At 49.7% G+C, this 5,113-nt stretch overlaps 1 protein-coding gene across 1 annotated transcript in view; it reads right to left on the bottom strand.

Annotated features, from left to right (window-relative positions):
• Nucleotides 1-4,068, bottom strand: part of Lpar5 (lysophosphatidic acid receptor 5) — an 11,567-nt gene extending 7,499 nt beyond the window's left edge. Inside the window, exon 1 of the mRNA XM_021165836.2 lies at nt 3,992-4,068. The gene's annotated coding sequence lies outside the window, so the exon portion shown is untranslated. The remainder of the gene's footprint in view (nt 1-3,991) is intronic.
• Nucleotides 4,069-5,113: the final 1,045 nt, after the last annotated feature.

Raw genomic sequence — 5,113 nt, 5'->3', positions numbered from 1 at the left:
GGGGACACAGGCTTGTAATTCCAGAGGTTGAATGAGGCAGGACATTAGACTGGACTTCTATAGTGAAACCCTTCTTCAAAACACAAACATGGTAGGATAGCTCAGTGCACACCAACATGAATACACACACANANAGAGAAAATGGAATAAAGAACAACAAAAATCTGTTTACATTGTATTATAGAGGTTATAAGCAACTTAGAGATAGATATTTAGGGTGGAGACAAGGATGGCACAGGGTCTCAGGTGACCTACTAAACTACCCTAAAACGAAGCAGCCAAGGATAGCCTTGAGCCCTGCTCCTCCAGCCTCCATCTCCCATGTACTGGGATTACCGGTAGGTAGAACCTGGCTTGGGCTCAAAGCCTTAAGACATATAGGACAATATATGTAGGATTTATTGACTCCAGGGATTTTGGCATCTGAAGGGGTCTGGGAACCAATTCAGCACAGATACGGGAGACACTAGTACCAAATAAGATGTATGCATGCTGAAAGCAAAGATGTCACCCCTCACCTCAAGTCCCTCTGCCCGACTTACAACAAGCCACCAGGTTCTCCACAAGCCTTGTGCTTTCAGGCCTCTTTGCGGCTGGCATTTCTTCAACCTGGAATGTTCTTTCTGCCATTCCTNACCTGGCAAACCTAGTCATTTTCCACGAGGCTTGTGACCCCTTCCCTGGTTGTGTCTTCCTCAGAAGGGTACGGGTAGTCTAGCCCCTTTCTTTCTGCTACCAGGGTTTGGGGTACACAGGTATCTCAGCTGTTCCTGTGGTGACAGCTCCTTCTTAGCCCCTCTCATTAGACGACTGTGAGCCCTGGAAGGGGTTAGCTTCAGAAGGTGGCTCATTCATCTTTGTGACCTCAGCATCTGCACCAGTGCCCTTGTGGAGTGTGAAGTGACAGCTATCCATCACCCTACCCCAGCCATGCTATGCTATGCGTGTGGTCTCTAATCCTTCTTCCCACAGTGCTTTGAGGCAGGTGTTTATTGCCATTGTTATAGGAAAGCAAAGCAAAGCAAAGCAGGAAAGCTGCTACCCCGGGGGATGAAGGCAGAACCCAAATCTAGGACTGCCTAGCTCCAAAGTCCACAGGGTACATTGCTGCTCCCAACAAAAATGAATAGGAGGGCTTGTAGGTGGGTGCCGCACCTGTGTAGGGGCACCTGCTCTTTTAGAATTGCCCCTATGAAATCTATGCCCATGGGCAGCTTGGTTCACTTCCTCATTTGTCCTATTGACCTACATTACCATCACCCACTTCCTTTTAAATCCCTTCAGAACAGCAAACACCTGCCTTTCTTTCACACACGCTCTTGCGCATGCGCGCGCGCGAACACACACACACACACACACACACACACACACACACACACACACACACACACACACACATGCCTCCTCACAGTGCTCCCTCTCAGTACTGAAGCACTTAAGCAAGGAGCTGTAGTGCATTCCTGAAGTCCCAGTGACTCTGGAGTCTGAGATAGGAGGAGCCCAGCAGGGAGGGCCAGCCTGAGCCAAAANGGAAAGGTCTTTTAGCTTGGTGCATTTAAATGCTTTTTAACCCATTAGCTGTTTTGTGTATTTACCCTTTCTCTTAACTAGATGGTAAAGCCCTAGGGTGAAGATCACAGTCTTAGACACACACCAGCCCCTGCACTTAGGTCCCCCGAGGGAATCTCTTTGGTCCCTTGGAAGGAAAATGGTTTCTATCCAACAAATGATTAGCCCACTCTTTGTCTTCCCGGAGCTACCTAACCGTTTACCACACCTCTGCCTCTGCTTTATTACAGACTCATCGGACAGCAGGTGTCTGAACACGCCATATGAAAAACACTCGCACTACAGCTTCAGGAAGGGGGCTGGAGAGATGGCAGGAAAGNGCTAGCACTGCCCCTGCAGAGGCCTGGAGTTCACTTCCCGGCACTCAGGCACCCACATTAGGTGGCCACAACCTGGAATCCCAGCTCCAGGGACTCCAACACCTCTCTCCAGTCCCCTTGGGCACCTGAACAGACCCACAGACAGAAAGACACATGCATAGCATTATTTTTTTAAAAAATTAATGGGACTGGAGAGATGGCTCAGCTGTTCTCAGCAGTGGACTGCTCTTCCAAGAGATCAAGGTTCAATTCCCAGCACCCACATGGAAGCTCACAGTTGTCTATAACCCCAGTTCCAAGGGATCCGACACCTTCCCACAGACATGCATGCCGGCAAAACATCAATGCATATAAAATAATAAATAAAAACATTTTTTCCAAAATTTATTTTTTAGAGTCTTTTTTAAATTTTATTTATTATTATAATATCTAAGTATACTGTAGCTGCCTTTAGATCACTGTAGCTACCCCAGAAGAGGGCGTCAAGATCTCATTACAGATGGTTGTGAGCCACCATGTGGTTGCTGGGATTTGAACTCAGGACCTTTGGAAGAGCAGTTAGTGCTCTTAACCACTGAGCCATCGCTCCAGCCCTAGATAGTCTCCCCCCCACCACCGAAGACAGGGTTTCTCTGTGTAGCCCTGGCTGTCCTGGCACTCACTCTGTAGACCAGGCTGGCCTCGAACTCAGAAATCCTCCTGCTTCTGCCTCCCAAGTGCTGGGCTTAAAAGCATATGCCACCACTGCCGGACTTCCAAAATTTATTTTTGAAAACAGTTTATAAGCAAAACAGCAAGACCTTATCTTTTTAGCCCTTCCTTGTAAAATCAATAACTCCTTGCAATTAGGAAGGGCATTCTAGACACTGAGTGAGTGCAGGAGTGCATTCTTTTCCAAGAAGGTCAAGCCTTTCTGTTTAAAAAAAAAAAAAATACATGTCACGAGGTTTAAGCAGACAAAAATGGACTCTTTGAGCGGCTACTTAAAGGTGAATCTTGGGATCCCCTTGCAAAGAAAATGGTGATAGTCTTTTTTTTTTTTTTTGGTTTTTCGAGACAGGGTTTCTCTGTGTATCCCTGGCTGTCCTGGAACTCACTTTGTAGACCAGGCTGGCCTCGAACTCAGAAATCCGCCTGCCTCTGCCTCCCGAGTGCTGGGATTAAAGGCGTGTGCCACCACGCCCGGCTGGTGATAGTCTTATTACCCTATTCCAAAGAGAAGTTTTGGGGTTTCTTCATGGTGGAGCAGGTTTGTGAAAAATCAACCTCTTTCCAACTAAGAGAAAGGCCAGGCCCCTCCCTCCTCCCCCCTCCTCCCTCCTGCTCTCTCCTCCCTCCTGCCCCCTCCTCCCTCCTGGCCCCTTACCGGTTCCCCTCCTTCCCTGAGCTCTAGGCTTCTGGCTCTGGAGCTGTGTGGGCCCAGTGCCAGGCCAGATGGCAAGGACGGGAAAAACTGCNAGAGAGGAGGCAAACAGCAAATGAAAGGAGGGGTCTAGGTATGGAAGAGAGGTACCACGGACCCTCTCCCCAGTTCTGCCTTGAAGAAGAGGCCAGGTTTTGGGGAAGATGGGGAAAAAAAAAATCAAGTAGCTGCTGCCTCCAAAAAGAAGAAACACTGGAGTTTCACTTCACCAGCTAGGAGGAGGGCCATGGGGCTCCACATAGGCCTAGTAACANGGACAACGATTTCACATACGCGCACCGCGGCACACAGCTTCATGCACAGACACACAAAGGCATGCATACATTAGCATAGAACTCAGCACCTGGGTACATGCACATGTGCAGAGCCACATGGGCCAGCGCAGAAAGAGTAACCCGGGCCCCTGCCTTAGGGAAAAATCTTACACACAGATGTACATAGAACCAGGTCTTTCATCAGCACACGCTCATCCAGAGATATGCAAGAATATCTCAGGCCACAGGCGCAGAAAGCCAAAGGAACCACAGACACCATAGAGGAACCAGAAGCAAGAAGCTTTGCGTGCGCGCGCGCGCGCGCGCGCGTGCACACACACACNCCCCACGCTGGACCAATCGATCGATCAAGGTGTCTCTGTCTTTGGGTTCCCATGTGCACATCTGGGGGCTGTGTTCCTTACCTTCTTGGGACCTCTGGAATCTGTCCCGTTGCCCTCTGAGCTGGGCTGGGTGCTGCTCTAAACTGAGATAAGGGAGCGAGCGGGGCAGGGCTCCTTTTTACCACAGGCAGGAAGTAAGAACCCAATGTAAAGCAGGCAGGAGGCTAACTCATGATCTGTCCTGCACACTGTTCCCCATGCTCGGCTCAGAGGAGCCGCCCTCCCCAGCACGCAGCCAATAAGGCAGACGATTGCTGCAAAGGACTCACAATACTGAAGACTTGAAGAGTCCATCTGCCCACCACAGTCTCTGTGTCCCTCCTGCCTTCTCCACAGGGCCAAAATTCAGGTCTTTGTGCCCACAATTACCTCTGGGATAGCCTCAGGTCTTTTCTTAGCCCAAACACAAGAAACACTTTTTAAGTGCCTAAGTGGCTAGTTGGACTCTTCCTCTGTTTCTGTTGGAGGGATGCTAAGTGGGTCCACCTTTTGGGACAGGCTCAGGTATAAGAATGGCATCATACCCATCCGCTAAGCTCCCTCCAGGGCCCGGGGATGAGAACCAGGCCTTAGACTTGTCAGCTTTGTCCCAGCCTCAGAGGAGCTGGTATACACCTCTAATGCCAGCACTTGGGAGGCAGAAAGCTGGAAGATCATAAGTTCCAGGCCTGGTCTGCACAGCCAAGTTCAGACCATGCAAGAAATCTATGTATGAATAAATAAATTAAAAATAAATAAATACATGCATGCCCAGGGTGGTGGTGCACATTTTTCTACATAGTGAGTTCAGGGCAGCAGATTAATTACACGACACGGTAAGACTTTCTAAACAAAAGGTGTGCTCTGGACCTCTCTTGCCAGTCAGCTTCCCCTGAGACTGAGGGCCGAGGAAAGATGGAAGATCTGTGCTCTGGGGAATCCAGAGTGAGGTTGCCCAGCCTAGAGGAAGCTAGAGTCTCTGGGGTCACCGGAAAGAGACTAGAGGCTTCCCATGTATGCCCCAGGTGGCAAAGATAGCCATCCTGTGGTTTCTGGCCCAGGTATCGCTGTTTAGTCATGGGGTCACCGTCCTAACCAGGGCTGCCCTGCTCTCTGACCAAAATTCTGATTTCAGCCTCTCTGCACCAGAGCCTTTCTCGCCCC

This window comes from Mus caroli, chromosome 6 (assembly GCF_900094665.2).
Source record: "Mus caroli chromosome 6, CAROLI_EIJ_v1.1, whole genome shotgun sequence".
NCBI classification, from domain to species: Eukaryota; Metazoa; Chordata; class Mammalia; order Rodentia; family Muridae; genus Mus; species Mus caroli.
This window is presented reverse-complemented; position numbering and strand designations above follow the sequence as displayed.